This window comes from Homarus americanus, unplaced genomic scaffold (genome assembly GCF_018991925.1).
Source record: "Homarus americanus isolate GMGI-L3 unplaced genomic scaffold, GMGI_Hamer_2.0 scaffold7626, whole genome shotgun sequence".
Lineage (NCBI taxonomy): Eukaryota > Metazoa > Arthropoda > Malacostraca > Decapoda > Nephropidae > Homarus > Homarus americanus.
In genome coordinates, this window is record NW_024718273.1 from 10,143,689 (window position 1) to 10,161,925 (window position 18,237).

The window sequence follows — 18,237 nt, forward strand, 5'->3', positions numbered from 1 at the left end:
TACAGAAGGAGGGACACGTCTATTTCCTGATCACTTCATGTCAGCCCGTCCATGGCTAATGTTGCCGTGTCGTCATTTATTTGTCTATTACCTTCGCCTTTGTAGCACCTGGGTAACTTACCTTTTTGTCAGATATGCAATATGAATTTCATTAATACGCTAAATTTTAAAGAATATTAGCAAAACATCTTATAGAATTAATTCTATCAAGCCTGCGTGGTTCCAAACTTCTCATACGCGTCCACCATGGGTGACCCATAGACTCCATACAGTTAGTTGCCCCGCAAGTCGACACTGTTCACCAGCTTTGCCAAAAACCATCAAGGAAAGTTTCCGCTTGTTTGCATGCTGTTTATTAATTTGAACCCTTCATAGTCCCAATAGAAAATGGGTAAGCCACAGTATTCGCAGCGATTTAGGAAGGAATGGCTCAGAGATGACAGATACAAAAATTGGCTTCTGGAGGTGCCAGGAGATAATAAAAAAGGATTTTGTAAATTTTGCAAGTGTACTTTGTCTGCTAAGTTGTGCGACATTGAAAAACACAAAAACACTAAAAAACACAAGAAAGCAGAAGAGCCGTTTAGTGCAGAAAGAGACAATTTTACCATTCAAGAAACTTGGTGAAGCAAAAAAAGTGGAGGGAACTCTGGCCATGTTTGTAGCTGAACATTGTTCTATTCGTGTGGTAGAACACTTAAGTGAAGTGTGTAAAGTATGTTTTAGTGACAGCAAGGCAGGCAGTGAACTCAAGTTAAAAAGATCAAAGTGTTCTGGGATAATATGCAATATTCTTGCGCCACATTTCACAGAAAATCTGAAAAATGATATTGCTGATAGAAAATTCAGTTTAATCATCGATGAAAGTAACGATGTTTCCGCCTCAAAGATGCTAGGAATTGTGATTAGATACTACTCGGATTCGATGAAGCGTATTGTGGTAACCTTTTTAGATTTAGTGGAACTGGGTGGGTGTAATGCAGAAGCAATTTGTGAGGCACTGAAAAAGTCGATCAAAGACAATGGACTAGACCTGCTGAATTTACTTGCACTTGGGACAGACAACGCATCAGTAATGACCGGGATTAACAGTGGAGTGTTCGCAAGGTTAAAAGCTGAAGTCCCACATCTACAGCTAATTAAATGTGTATGCCACTCCCTACAGCTTGCTGTGTCACATGCTACGTGCGAGAAAATGCCACGGCACTTAGAGTTCATGATTAAGGAAATATATAACTGGTTTTGTCATTCTTCTGTCCGTCAGGCTAAGTACAAAGAACTCTATGAAACTATCAATGATGGTGTACCACCTTTGAAATTGATACAGCTGTGTCAGACTCGCTGGTTATCTATTGAGCGCGCTGTGGGGAGAATTCTACAACAATGGCTCGAGCTGAAGACCCACTTCCAGGTAGCAAAACTACAAGAAAGATGTTACACAGCAGAACTTTTGCACTCAATGTTAGATGATGAGGAAAATCATGCATTTCTCTTATTTCTTAGGCCAGTGCTTGCAGAGGTACAAGCTGTAAACCTGGCCTTTGAAGCAGAAATGCAGGACCCAACAAAACTGATGAAGGATTTGGTTTTACTTATTAATTCATTGGGCTCTAAGATACTGACTCCCGGGAAAAAACTCTCAGACTGCACTGTTATTGAAGAACACTTGGATCCTAGGCCATACTTGGGCTTTCAGTTCGAAAAAAAAATGGATGAATGCAAGCTTCCCCCACAGGTTGAAAGCATTGTACGAGAAAGATGCATTAATTTTGTTGTTGAACTCATAAAACAACTTCGTCAACGCTTACCTGACAACATTCGTGTGCTGCAGTCTATTTCTTTTCTGAGTGCCGATGAATGCTTGAAGCCTATTAAATCAGATATACTTGGTTTGGCACACTTATTTACAGAAGATTCCAGCACCCTTACCAAGATTGATTTCCAGTGGAAAAAACTGCATCACACAATCTGGACAGAAACATCTAACACCCTAAAATTGTGGTCAGAAGTGGCAAATTACAGAGATGCGACAGGTGAAAACCCTTACCATGATCTGGCTGAAATTGCACTCGCTGCCTTATCTCTTCCGCATTCAAACGCAGATGTAGAGCGCACATTTAGTAATATGAACTTTGTGAAATCAAAATTGCGCAACAAAATGAAACTATCGACATTAAAGGCAATTCTTACAATAAAGTATGGGTTAAAAAGACAGAACACCTGTTGTGCAAGTTATGAACTTCCTAGTGATATTTTAAGAAAGATAGGGACTGTGGAGGCATACAGTTACAAGAGAACCTGAACCAAGCACTTCACATGCTTCCAGCTCTACAGTTGTTCACACTGCCGACGACTACGAAGAGGACTGGGATGCAATTACTATTGAATAATAGGTAAGTGTGCACATTAAACTTTAAAAAAAATAATATTTTTATTTTTACATAATGCATTTTATTTATACTCCGTCCATTATAGTCGGCATTATGAAAATATTATTTGCATCAAATTACTGAAGGGGGGAATAATAGCTAGCAACTTTCCATGGAAGATTTAGCTACATTTAGCTACTTTTAGGTACCAGCCTAGCGACATTTGAAAATCCGAGTTGGCAACCCTGCTCATCACCTCCCTGCTGACCACCTGAGCTTGGATGGCAGCCTTCCCTCCTCTCCTGGCTGTACACGTGACTGCTGGCCTCCTCACACTTGCTGTACACAACGCTCTATACTCTGGGTGTACGAGGGCCAGGCAGGGACATGCATGGGGTTGTCCAGAGAGGGAAACCTCTGACGAACATTGGTGGCGAGGGCTGCAGGTAGAGGGGGCTCACTGCCAGCCTGGATGTTATCAGATCTATGAGGATCAGTGAGGGGTCTTGGCACCCTGATTCGCGGGGAATGGCTATGACCCTGAAGGAATCGTCACCAACCTAATTCGTCATGCCCAGATCCTCTCATAAGTCTCATATCCAAGATCTTTTTTGACTGCCCACTCTTCTCTCCTCCTCATCCTTGCTGCAGGCATTGTCTGCAGAACTGCCTCGGGATGAGCATACCAGGAAAGATCTCCTCACGAGTCTGCTCCACAATCTGAACAACCTTCGCCCAGCTGACTCACTCAGAAGCTCCAAGCTAGAAGAACATGCCTCGGACCTTCGGAGAACAGTGACTTATTGTGGTGTTGAACCAATTTGGCAGAAGTAGACGCACTCACATTGGACAATACAGTCTCGGGTTGTGAAGCTGGTTCCCTTTCAGTTTATGATGAGCGGCCAAATTCTGCGGGGGAACCTGAGGAGCCGTTTGTGGTACCTAGAGATGTGAGACTGGACCTATCTGCGAGTAAGCACGTCTATCAGGCATGACCCCGGTTTTGATGGCACTGCAAATCATGTAACCATAGTACTGGTCAGTACTCCAGGTCGTCAATGACGGTATCAATTGCAGAAGCTCAGCTTGAGTGGAGGGCCAACTGTGATTTTCAAAGCCCGGATTTATTTCTAACTCAGTGGCAGAGTCCAGCATCTTCCAGGGGACCAGACCATCTGTTGTTTGAAAGAGGTCTTGCCTCAGCTCTGGATCAGATGTCTGAGTGGCAACTCGTTGGTGTGGAGGTCACAAACAATCCAGACCAGCTTCCTCCCAATCTTCCGCTCTATCCCTTTCTTGCTGACCCCCTTGCCACCCTGGCCAATGTTCACCGTGTTGGTGCTGTCCCCTCCAATGGCCTGCAGGGGTCTGGTCTACGTTCCTCTCTCTGAGGCCAGTTCACAATGTTATCGCACTATATCTCAGCTGGTTTCTGATGTCATCTTTCTCTGGGTGAAATGCCACAAATATTTCCCTCCTGGTTCACTGCAGCAGGAGTAGTGTTCCTCCTTCACCATGGCGGGGAACAACTTGTCAGAATCTCCAACTTTCATGAACACTTTTAGTGTCATCGCCCTACTCCCATCAAAAGAACAAACAATTGATTCCATTTTCTCTTATCCCTTATCAAACTCCTCTTCTAGGTTACTGACAAGTTTCTCCTGAGCTCTCTCCTTACTTTTGTTATGATCTATCACCAGGTGAACATCATCGGGTGTTATCAAACCACCGTCAACCCAGGCAGCTGTTGCTATCTCTGCGTTTCTCTGAGACCAGTGTGCTGTAGAGCTATGCTCAGGATATCTTTCTATTTCAGATCTTATGCCTGGAGGTTTAGGATCATTATTTTCTGGGTTAGGGACAAAGTCACCATTCTCTCCTCAGGTCAGCACTCGGATCAGCCATGGGGAGATCATTAAACTCTGAATCAGCTTGACTCCAATCATCGGCCTTTTTACCTCACCTGGGCCTTCTCCAAGTCTCTTTTCCTCGGCAACTCTTCTCCTCTTCTGTCTCTCTGTGGCAGCCTCCTGTCTCTTGGACTCGGAATATCTTGGCTAGAAATCATGAGAGAGCTATATGATCTTCTCTCTCTGTGCTTTGACAAATGCCAGTTCGATCACAGGAATCTTCAGTTCACGCTTGCAAATACAGAGTCTTCTGGGCCTCAGTTTACAGTCACGATCGCATCAAACTCAGGACAGAGAACAGTGGGCACTTGCAAAGTAATTATGTCAATCGCCTTGAGCCAGGGAAAGAGAACTTACAGTGATCTCCCCCTACAAACTCGCGTTTCACCGCCACCACCTGCTATCACATTCCAACGTTGCGTTGCCTAGCAACCAAGCGAGCTGTCCCCAGATGTTACCGTATCTGTAGCAAGGAAACTATTCACGGCGACTTCTCAGGTTTCCCAACTGAGCTCATAGGACTGGCGGCTGCTGCTGGGTGTATATAGCTCTGTCTCTCCATTGAGATTCATTCTGACCATTCTTCTTGAACAAACCACCTCCTCCTCTTCCCGCTGCCTGGCGCCTTCTCCTCGCCTGCCTGGCGGTCCTCGCTCCGCCAGCGAGCATGGCAACCCCTGTCCTTCTCTGAGGCTTCCTCACCAACCAACTCACATTCTGCCCATTTCCTGAACAAACCACCTCCTCCAGCAGCTCCAAGCTGTTAACATTTATTCAACAGGAGGCCAGCGACAGGCAACATCTTCTCTAACGAGCTCCTGCACATCTACGTCCTTCAACCATTACTCACCGAACGTCTTCTACTAGCCCCACCACACCTCCAGCACCAGACTGTCTAATAGCATAACATATATTATACAAAAAACCACATTAGGAGTTTCCTTCCATCCTGGGTGCTAAACAGCATTAATATCTCGATACCCCTACAAACTTATTACGAACTTTGACATGGTATGAACTTGCATAACAAATGCAATCATAACATTGTTACCACACATAAGAATAACATGTTAAGATTGGAGCATGAAAATTTTTGCCCGGTCCCAAAACACTGGCATGGAACCACTAGATGCGAGTCCTCGTATTACACATGGATCATCAGGGCAGTATATAATGGGTGGCCGGCGGCCGAATTTCGTCAACACGTGATGTTTATCAATAGTCATATTTCATAACTGGGTCGAGAACAGCCCAAGTTTCTCATGCCTCACTCCTAACTTGCTATTGTTATGTGTGCCAACAATGTTATGAATGAAATTTTGTTATGCAGGTGCATGTCATTTCAAAATTCGTAAAACATTTCCTTCCATTCTCGTGTGCTGTGAGTCTCGGAGTGTTGTGGTGGTGGGTGTCTGCATCCGATCACCCAGCCTTACCTCAACCCTGGCCTCAGCGAACACCCAGCCAGGGGGGGTGGTGTGTCGAAACCTTGGATTGTGACTGTACAAGAGCATGGAATTGTACATTTGCATATACTGTACCAACTTCTATAGACTGTTGTTATAGTAACATAATACTTAAATGCCACACACACACACACACACACATATTGGCGAGATATATAACTGTTGTGTTATAATGCTTTCATATATTCCCACAGTACCCGGCAGTAACTCACATATACCTATAGTACGTGTCGGGCTGCTTCAGTACACTTGACCTGGTGTGTCAGATAACTTATGTGTTGACTTCCTTATCTTATACCTTCTTATTTACGAGGTACACTAGTGGGTTCCGATAAATTTAAAAATGAACACCGCGACACCTGTTTTCTCAGTAGAGATATCAAAATCCTTTGTGCTCTGTCATATTGTCCAGCAAAAAATATTTGCAGACACTTTTTGTAGCGAGTGTACACTACATACCTACCGTAAGATCCAACCAGTGAGGCACTCGACAACCATGTGTTTCCTTCACAACACCAACAGTGTGGCGGCCAACAACAATGTGTTCCCTCCACAACACTACCAGTAAGGGGGCCTACAACCATGTGTTCTCTCAACAACGCCACCAGTGAGGCGACCAACAACAATGTGTTCCTTTCACAACACCAGCAGTGAAGCCGCCTACAACCATGTGTTCCCTCCACAGCACCACCAGTAAGATGGCCTACAACCATGTGTTCCCTCCACAACACCACCAATGAGGCGGCCAACTCCAATGTGTTCCCTTCACAACTCTTCCAGTGAGGCAGCCTACAACCATGTGTTCCCTCGACAACTACTACTTTGCTGTCACTCGGAATCGAGCATGACGATCATTCAGCTATGATACAATGATCTGAGTTATAGGGATTTCACCTAGGTTGGTGAGTTCTGAGGTGACTAAAGAGGCCGATACGGGACCCGCAGCGTCGTTCACATTAGTTGCACATGTGGATGGCTGCATCTAGTGTGGGAGGGGTGGCGGCAGCGTCTTTCCGGTTCTGGAAAAGGCGAGAGTTCAAATCTCCTGCTTTCACAAAGTTGACGCATTTCACCAAAGCCTCCAGGATCTTGCAAAGGGCATCAGGGAGGGTTTTCGACGCCAGTGCAAAACGATGGATCATAGAATGAACCCCTTTGGCATTCAGAGCTACTTCCTCGACGTGCTTCTGTAACCCCAATTTCGATCCCAGCATCGCCGGAGCCCCATCAGTACAGTCTCCACAACAAATTTTCCAGGTTATCCCGTTAGTTGTGAAGAAAGAAGTCAACTTTTCCATCACATCTAAAGCTGTTGTGGTAGTTTCAAGCTGTGTACGGAACAGATATTCATCCTTGATGTCACGCAAGAATACATACCTGACAAGCACGAGTAGCTGTGCACAAGAACTCACATCCGTTGCAAACATACCAGTTGGAGACGATTTAATCTCCTGTATCACTTGTTCCATGATATTAACTGACATTTCACTAATTCTCCGTTTCACCGTGTCGTCTGACAAGGAAATCTTCTGAATCTTACGTTCACTCGCCACTCCAAGAACCCGCTTGACCATCATTAAAGCACACGGCTGAATTAAAGTTTCACCTATCGTGTGGGCCTTCTTCTCCTTTGCTATTTCAATGGAAACCTCATATGATGCCTCAACTACACTAAAGTTCTGTTGTTGGAAAGCATCACTTTCATCCAGTCTCTGTTTTCCCAAACCCCATTCATGGCGCTTGAAGAAATCGGGGTCTCTCTCTGCATACTGGGGGTGGATTGTCGTCAGATGATGCTTCAGCTTACTAGGCCTCATGGAATCGTTCCCCAGCACTTTGAAACACAACACACACCGAGGTTTCTCGATGCCATCAGCGAGGATTGATGTAAATCCGCAGTTAATGTATTCATCATTGTACTTCCGTTTCTTAGCAACACTGGCAGCCATCGCAATTCTAAGGAAAATATATAAAAAAACAATGCCAAACAAAAAGAAACAAACGAATGATAAAGACTAAAAATTTTAATAATAAAAAACAAAACAATGTCACAGAAACAGACGAATGATAAAGACTAAAAATTATAATATAAAAACAAAAATGAGAAAATAATCCGAATGGCAAACACACAAATATGCATGAAGTCCATACATACTGTATGTAAACATACATAAAATGCCTATGCAATCACAGGTAAAACATACACATACAGTCCACTTACAGTACACTCACATATTTTCTTAATGATATCTTGAGCAAGACTGATAACATTCGGTCTGATCACCACTTGTAAAGCGATGACACACGGACATGTACAGAACATGTGAGATCAGTGACTCAGTCCAGCGCCCGTCCCCCTGCTGACAGGAACTAGAATCGTGCAATCTGAGCGAATCCGTTGGAAATGCAAAACTAGCTGCTGCACCATACTATGTAAATATCAAAACTGTACCGTATGGATATTATGATTACACACAATAACAAAAAAAAGACAAATAAAATAAAAAGCGGTTTCTCCCCTAACAAGGCAAAGAAACAAAAAAAAAAGGTTCAATCAGAGCTTCCACATTTTCTCCAAACATATACTACTTACACCAGCCCGCCATAGCCCCCCTAAAATCTTGCCGTGGCCCCCCTTGGGAGTCATGGCCCCCAGTTTGAGAATTACTGTTCTAGACTAAGCTCGAGTTAATTATTCCTTGGCTGTAACAGGGGCACACAGGCACACGGCGACACGTCCAGGTAGGACACACTACTTTTCAATGGAGGGAACAGTACTGTAGAACAAGAGAGACGCCCCGGATGAGAACGAGAGTAAAAGGGAAAGGGATGTTCAAATGATAGGTATCAGGAAGAATGATGGGAGAGACAACAGGATAAGGATGGGAGAAGTACCTGGAAAGTGAGGGGAGATACGCCTATGGAGTGAGAGAGTGAGAAATGAACCACCTGGAAAGTGAGGGGAGAGTTGCTCGAGAGAGTAAAGGTAGAGAGTATATTTGGAAAGTGAGGGAGAGGTGCCTGGAACAGTATGGGGAGAGATGCCATGGTGAGTGAGGGTAGAGACGCCTAAGAAAACTAGGGGAGGTTCGTCCGAGAGAGTGAATGAAGGGGAGAGGTTCCCAGGAGAGTGAGGGGAGGGACTGTGGTTGTGAGGGGTGAAATGCCTGTCAGAGTAGCCTAGGGGTATAGGATAATGGGAGAATGTGGAGAGAGAGAGAGAGAGATGTTCCTCTGGTATTTACGATATGAGGGTGTGAGAGATTAAAAGGAGGGAGAGAGAGGAGGTGGAAGCCCGAGAACAGGGGGAGAGAATATATAGGTATAACATTAATAGGGAGAATAACATGTGAGGTAAAGATGAAAAAAAAGGAAAGGTGAATTAAACCCTCCAAAGCAAAACATTTTTATTCAACTGAAATGAACTAAAATTCAAAAGCTATTAAAAAAAATATATCATATGTAAAATAAGAATGACAATAATCAATAAAGATCTACTTCTTTTTTACTATGTGATGCATTAGTTCATATCATTTTAAATACAAAGTCGAAGTTTCAGGCTTGCATTGTTAAATTGTGTTTGAGAAAAAAAAGGTTTGTGCGTTACAAACAAACACAAAAACAGAGACGAAAAAGGTGGAATAAATGCCCCTTCAATAATCGTGGCCGGGTGTAAAATAGCAAACACACATAATAAAAATCATTGAAAAGATGTAAAAAGGTATAAATGGGTACGAACGAAGCGAGTGGGAATGAATAAGTGGATAGGGCAATGTGTGGATGAAGAAGTAATAAGAGATAATATAAGAAATATCAAATTAAGGAAAGAAGAAAAGATAGATCATGGGGACAGGTAAGAACACAAATTACAGGTTCAAGAAAAAGAGCAAGAGATGAAAGAGGTCATTACGACAGACAAACACACACACACACACACACACACACACACACACACATAATTTTGTTTTATGGGATTAAAGAATGAAGTAGCAGATAGACACGTCAAGATAACAAATAAAACGAGGAGAAATAGGAAGGAGGTAAAATGAAAAAGGACGACAAAACGGGAGAAAAAAAAACACGAAAAAAGTAATATTAGAGAGAAGAGATAACGACATGTAGCTATAGTAAAAAAAACACAGAGGTAGAACAAAATAACAATAAACATAAAAAAGAAGATGGTAGGGAAGGAAGAGATGATTAAATTAGGATAATAAAAACTTGAAAGAAATTATAACAACAAAAACAAGAAACCAGAACTAAAAGAAAATTAAAGAAACTAATGTGATACAGAAAAGAAAGAATGACTAATGAAGACGAAAGAAAAAGTAAATGAACAAGAAAATCAGAAAGAATCCTAAATGGGAAAAAAAATCAGCGATCAGAGGGAAGAATGAATGAAAAATAATAAGTGGGGAGGAAAGACGTATCACACAAGTGGATACACAAAGATACACGGTATCGAATACGATAACAAGCTGCAAAAGACAACTCACGGGAAAGTGCATACATCTATGTAACACAAGTATTATAAACTAAACTACGCAGAAAGATAGTGGTAAAGGATGAAGGCATAGAGAGAAGATATATTATATTTTATGAAAGAAAGAGAAGGAAGGAGAAAGAAATACATATAAAAGATAAAACTAAGATACGTAGAGGAGGAGAAAAAAGGTTGGATAAGATTCACAAGAAACAGGAAAGTAGCATGACAAATGTATAAAAATGGAAAAACATAGAACAAGGGTGAGAGAAACTTAAAGGGGATCTGGAGGAAGACAGAGGAACAGAAACATAAAGATGGGGGAAATAACAGAGTGAACCATTAGCCAGTAAAGCTCGTCTTAATTATCTTAATCAAACAACACAGGTGTAGACGAGGTAGTCAGGGACACAACACCTACAAGACACTTCTTAATGCCAATGTGTTATTAGGTATTATTAATGTGACTTTAATTTCTTGCCGTACCTTGAAGTCATGAAGTTTCGCCTGTCAGTATGCCTTTATGTCTGTCTGTCTGTCTGTCTCTGCGTGTGTCTATCTCTTTCTCACGTTAAAAAAATCAACAGCAGGTGACCAAGAGTAACACAATACCTCATTCCTTCGTCATGTCAACACATGCTATCACCCTCACAGTATACGAATGATTTAAAGTTCTAAATTACGTGTAACCCAACGATTATTACGTATGTCATAGCTAAGTAAGTGAATCCATTGATTAATAATATTCAGAATTTAGACATTATGTTAGGAATCAATGAAGATGATTAATTATCAACTGAGTTCCCTGCCCTCACTGATCATCCCATCACACAGTTCGAGCTTGACAGTGCTCGTCGCTCTAGAAAAGACACCTCTCCTGGGGATGATCAGATAACCTACTCCGTCCTCAGCGCCTGTACTAATATTCCTAACGGCTCCTTGCTCGCTCTCTACCCATTAGTCTGACCTCCTGTGTTTGCAAGATGATGGAGAGGATACTCCATCGTCGCCTTCCTCACACCATATGCGGCTTCCACAACTCCCTCAATGGTTTCATACAACATCGCAGCACAGCACACTCCATTGCTTCCTTTTATTGCAATCAGATTGCCCGCGTCTCCGTCTTCCTTGATATCAAGGGAGCCTTTGATACGGCTCAGCCTGCCCTCACTTTAGCTGAACTTGCGCGGTTAGGGGTTAAAGGGAGACTTCTTCGATGGATCGTCTCTTACCTCACTGGACGTCAGGCCCGGGTTCGCGTTGAAGGCTCTATATCTCCTGTTCAAGAAATGAAGCTCACGCCCCTCAAGGTGGAGTTCTGAGTCTCACCTTGTTTAACACTCTCATGCACTCCATTGCATCTCTCCCGTGGCAACAGAAGTTGTCCACTCAGCATATGCCGACGATGTCCTCCTCCAAGCCCTTGACTACCTCAGCATGCAGGAAGCCCTTGATCTGGTCTCCAGAGAGTGTGATTCAATTGGTTTTCTTCTTTCAACTGCGAAAACAAAAGCCATGTGGCACGGTCGTGTTGTACCTCCGCCCCTTCTCTTATCAGGAACGCCCTTGGACTGGGTTAATGATTGATTTTGATTTTGACGCTTATAGCGGCTACTTTATTGTGCACCCCACACTCATCCTGTGAGCGGTAGCGCAAAAGGATTACAGAGTAGAGTTTACAACGGGTCATAATATTTAACCCCCGTTGTCAGGATATTATGGCACTGAATGTTACACAGTATTTCAATTACATTATTTGTTAAATTCTATACATAAAGGGTAATTTATTCACAAATGCGTGAGTACAGGCGTGTGAGGCAGTATGTCTGGCCTCACACTTTGTTATTATCATTTACTGTGAGAAGTATTCAAGCACATTGCGTATTTGGTTCTGTACATGAGAACTGATATAGTTACTAAGTACAAAAAAGTGGATACATTCTTAATATGTCGGCTATCTTGAGATAAAATACCTGGGTGTGTATGTAACTTGCACAAGTTGTCAGATCCATGAATTCCGCAATCTTAGAGACATATACTTTCGGCGTCTCGCTCCCCTCTCTACCATGTGCAGGGGTTCCCTTGAATTGAATGGTGCCACCACCCTGTACTTCTCACCATGTACAATTCCTTTGTCCGTTCCTGTGTCGACTACGCCGCCCCTGCCCTCGTCAACATTTGTCGGACTGCTGTCAACCGTCTCGAAGTTATCTAGAGGAAAGCTGCTCGTATCATCCTTGGAGTCCCTCAGTGGACACGCTCTACTTCTCTATAAACCGAACTTGGTCTTTCCCCCTTGCAATTTCGTATCCATGAGTTTTACCTAAAAACTACCGTTTCCATTCTACGGGATCCTCGGGGCAACTATGTCCATGCCAACTTGACTCCTGCTGTCCGAGGCCGACTTCCATCCAGAAGACAGTGGCGAGGGTCACTCATCCCAGCCCTTCATGAACACGACCTCCTGCCTGATATTGATGTCACCCCTGCTGTTAGTTCGTTTCCTTCTCCCTGGCTGGATTTTCAACCAGAAGTATTGCCCTCGGTGGACCGCTCCCGAAATACCACGTGAACCCTATTATTCTTTGCAAATACCACCTCTCCTGGATCGCCCACTGGTCCCCAGGTAGGGTCGTCCTCTACACTGATGGCTCTGTTAACCCCGCTACAGGTCGGGCCTGGGCTAGTGTCTACATCTCCCGTCCTGATGCCCCTGAGCCTATCAAACTTTCTCTCAGAGTTTCTGACGGGGCATCCTCCACTTAGGCTGAACAATATAGCCCTTCTCGCTGAGGAAGAAGCAGATAACTTGTGCCCCTTGCTTGTCTGCTGGGATTCCAGGTCTATTCTCGACGGGAAAATAAGGACTTCATCCTCCGAATACGAGGGTTAACATCCACACTTCAGAATGCAGGCCGTCCTGTGACATTGCTATGGACACCCAGTCATGTCGATATCTTGGGGAATGAGGCAGCAGATGGCCTTCCCAAGTCTGGCTGTAACAGGACCACACCTGATTACGTTGTTCCTCGAACGCTTGGGACCCAAATTCGCCGCAAACAGAGAGAAGTCCGGGAAGCAGCTATCCCCCTGGACTCCCCGCCCACCTGGTACGAAGTCCTCCGTAAACTTCCTGTCCTCTCGTATGTCTTTGGGAAAAGGTCGCGGAAAAGGGACGTGATTGCTGCCCGCATCATCATTGGGTATGTCTTTGCTTGGGAGATTGGTATCCCCGCATCCCCCGAGCAACGCTCTTGTGCATTATGCAGAAGACCCGACAGCCGCACCCTTATCCACTACCTCCTAAGATGTCCCCACACACAACGTTTCCGTGAAGCCTGCTGGATCACCACTCCACGACCCCTTGACGGAGACACGATGATCCTCCCCATACTGTCCAGATATTATGTAAATAATTTGAAAATGTGTTAAAGGAATATCCTTACTTCCTTAGGCTTTAGTAAGCCCCTTTAAAATATTTATACTGTATATACTTGTGACACTAGCCAGATGTTTCTGGTGTTATTGTACAGGGGTACCTACTGACAGCACTAGGAGCCCGCTTCCTCTATCAAGGAATAAACTATTGAAATTGAATCAACTGAGTCACGTCGCTTATATAATAAATCCTCATTTTCACTGTTCTGAATTACAAAACTCACTTAATAGTTTTTACAAGTGAGAGTAACATGTCCTCTCTTATTAAGCAGTTACTTTAGTTGGAATTTGAAGTCGCGAACAGTTTAGTATATAATTATGGCAATATTAAGAAAGTTTTCACGTTTAACTTTACATTCAGAGTTTGATAAAAAGGTGGGAGGTGAGGAGGAGTCGGGCTGGGGAATTAGAGCTGTTCGGAAGGGGAAGCAGAAGGAAGGAAGCTAAGATCAGGAGAAAGACGTAAAAGAGGAGTGTGGAATAATAGAGGGAAGGGCAGTTGGGAAGGAGGGCAGTTGGGAAAGAGGACAGTGGAGAGACAGGGGGGATGGAGGTAAACAGGTTAAGTAAAGAGAAGAAGGGCTTGTGAGGAGGAGAAGGAGGACGAGGAGGAAGGAAATTGTCATATAGACTTTAAAAGTAGGAGGAACTAAAACGATACGCATAAGCCGCCGCTGCCTACCTTCACAATAAACAGTAAAGCTTAAACACTTAATATGAACTAAGAGCAAAATATCATCCATCCAATTAACCAAAAACTATATACTGGTCATAGTGACATATTTTCCATGTATTTTATGGCTGACGATAATACACACTAATGGTAAACACAGTTGGAGATATATACGTATATGTGTAAGGACGCACAGAATATGCAGGGAGGACATATCGATGTAATAAAAGGGAATTATGAGTGGATGAAGGATAAAGTGAATTGTGAGTATGGTTTGGGATGGAGGGGGTTGTGAGTGGAGTGGAAAAGGGTGTTGCGGATGTGGGGAGGGGAGTGTGAGTGAGGTTGAGGAGGGAGTGGTTATGGGTGAAGGGAAGGAAGGTCTTATGAATAGAGTAAGGGGAGGGGTTTATGACTCGGGTGGTGGGGGGGACTGTAAATGGTTTGGGTTAGGGAGGGATATAATGAATAGAGCAAGCAATGGGAAAGTTGATGAATGACGTGGGGAGACTGGCGAGGGAGAAGGAGTTATGAATGAGGTAGGGAAGGGAGGCGTAAGGGAAGAGGGGGTGATTATGTAGACCCGGCACTCTATTGACCCCATTGGCACTTGTGGCACTACCAGCGTAACTTTTCGCCTAAGAGTGATTTTTTTGTTTTATTCAAACTTATCTAGAAAAATAGTTACTAATGAAAATGGCACTATATTGGTTTTCGATTATAATGGTTGAAAATGCTTGAATGTCAATAAATATCAATTCAACTTGACATCATAACGTATCTTACAATTCATATCACAGTGAATGATAATACACTGTGGTAATAACGATCAAGGCAGATTTTCGTTTTGACTCAAGCACCAAAAAATAATAATAAAAAAAAATATAAACGCTTCATTTTTCCGATAAGATTATCATTAACTTGTAGTGACCGCCACTCTGATTAGAGACAGTATATTAATTATTTGATACAATGGGAGGCAATTTGACCAATACTGCACACGACCGCCTTCACTTCCTCTACTAAAAGGTTAGGTACTATACCCATTCACAGCTGGGTGGACTGAAGGTGTCATGGGCGTGAACATATGGCACTTGGGGGTTGGAATCTAGCCTGTCCATTCACCCGGTGTACAGTAATTAGTTATACTGTATAGCAAGGTGGAAATTTAGATATGTATCTATCACTCATGTTCTACGTACTTTGTGTACATTCTAAGTACGCGATTTTCTCATAAAGTATAATGAGGGAAACGTCCTTTGTCCTCAGACTACTTGTACTTCAATGAAAATAAATAAAAACTAAATAGAATAATGAATTTGTAGAGAACTAACACTCACGCCCTCCTTCATCCTCACCATCCAGATCGCTTCCTTCCCTTCCCTTTCGCATGCCTCTTTCTTTTACCAACTCCTTTCCTTGTATCCTTCCTTCAGCCATCCCATTCCCCTCTCCCTTCACATACTGTACGCCATCCCTCTTCTTATCCCATTCTCTGCTCCTTTCAATCAACACATCTCTCTTTGCTCACCCCCCCCCCATCCTCCCAACTAACCCCCAAATTCCTATGTCCTCCTTCCCCCAAATTATTTCTTCCCTGCTATTCTTCCTCCACATACCACCTCATGCTCACCTCACTCACTTCCAATCCCCCACTGCACTTACACCAACCTCCTGCCAGCCTCAGGCTCAGACTGTTAATAAGTTCACATCTCACCAAGTATAATAGTACTATACTTACGAGTAGTTTGCGACCGAAATTATGTTTTACCAAGCGTCTCTCTGTCGTAACCTTACGTTTCCTTTCGAAGGTATGGTCTATATTAACGACTAGTACTATTATCATTCTATAATAATCTATATCTACAATGTTGTCCTTTTAAGTACGAATACTCTTATAAATTTATCTATACATTATCCTATTTCGTTGGTGTTCATAAGTGGTCGTGAAATAAGGCTTCATTGATGAAGCACCTTTCTAGCGGGTAGCAAATATTTTTTTGTCATTGACGATTTCCGTGTTTTCAGAGTTGCCCACGTTTAAATGCTTATACAGTAGATGTTCGCAAGATAATCCAGCATTACTACTATCATTACTACTGCTATTAATGCACTATACAACTATACTATATTACTATACTACGACTACTACTATCATACTTTTACAACTACTACTATTACCACCGTAAATCATCATAACTATAGACGCAATAACTACTACTACTACGACCACCACCATTACAGCTACTTTTGTCACCTCCACCACCATTACGACTACCACCGTTACTACTGCCATCACCATCACCACCTCCACTAACACCATTAAAGCTAACATTACTTCTGCCACCACCTACACTATTGTCATCATCAGCAGTAACATCATTACCATCTCAACCGCATTTCCCACTACTGCCACCATTAGTATTGATACTGTTTCTATCATCAATAGTTTTATTTACATAATTATGATTTTCACAGCCTCATCCATTATATACTCTACCATCACCACCACTGGATGCAACTCTCCTTACTGATGGGTATCCAGTTATTGGACTATGGGAGAGCTCTCTCTCTCTCTCTCTCTGTCATGCAAATGGTGTATATATTTCTTACTGATACACGTATCCCACAGTGTCCTGAAAGACACCTGGTGATAATTTCAATACTCAAAATCCAGGTAAATCAATCATACTGTGAACAAAATTATAGTGTTTCGAAAAAAAGATGTACTACACCAGAAACTAATTACGAACAATGTGTGAACTAATGGGCTTTAATTTAGATTAATGAAATTTTAATGATTTTAACTTTGACGATTAATTATTTTGACAATACAAATACGGATGAAAATTAACAGTTCATTAGGGAAGCAGAGAACACGTTAGCCAGTGTACTCGTGCTGCACATTGATGAATGGTGTGATGGTCCTAAAAAAAAAAAAGAGAAACTATGAAAATGAGTTGAGAGAGAGAGAGAGAGAGAGAGAGAGAGAGAGAGAGAGTAAAATTGAATAATATTACCACAAACAATCAGGATTGGGATAATGTTTCTCTATGTGTGTGTGTGTGCTGTATCCCATTCGTCCATTTAGCGTACAAAGTAAAACGTCTCGTTACACCCCTAGCGTTATGTTCCGAAAAACCAGTGCGATTAGGTGCAATTACTGAATAATATGTAAGGGAAGGGTTACATTCCTCAGTGTGTAATTATTAATAATCGATAAATTATTTTTCAATCATCCTTCACACAAAAAAGCGGGAATCTGGATAGCAACACGGTGCAGATGTAAGTTACGTCCTGGTTGTCAGCGTTATTCTAAGAGTATTTGTGCATAAAGGGAGTCAGTGCCAGAGGTAGAGAAGTATAAGGAATCCTGGACTGGTTGGAAGCGGTTGGACTATTGTGAGGGTTTTGGACTTAGCGGCATTTTGCTGGTAAATATTGCTGGTACGAGACCCACCACTGTTGGTCGGGATTGAGGCTTGACCTCGAGTTATCTAGGAAATCCCTAGTTAGCTGACGTCATTCTGGCATAATGGTCGTTACTGCCACAACAGAGTCATGTGGTCCCTAGCGTGTCACTGTACAAACATCAATATCATGGATATACCAAAAGGCACTCTAGGATCTGATGGCGACTTTCCATACAGAGGAGAATGAGATTGAAGTTAACACTGCTAGGACTACTAAAGAGACTGTGGTGACAAAAACGGGGAAACAAGGTGCTAAAAAGGCCTCATGGGATCACATGGACTACAACTGTCTCAATTTGCGGATTATCTTTCGATTGGCGGATTATCAGGGGTTAAGAAGGTACCTAGGTGAGGTCGCCTGAGAACAGTCAGGTCAGTCCCCAGTAGGAACTGGTGAGGTCACAGGAGACACAACAATTGATCAT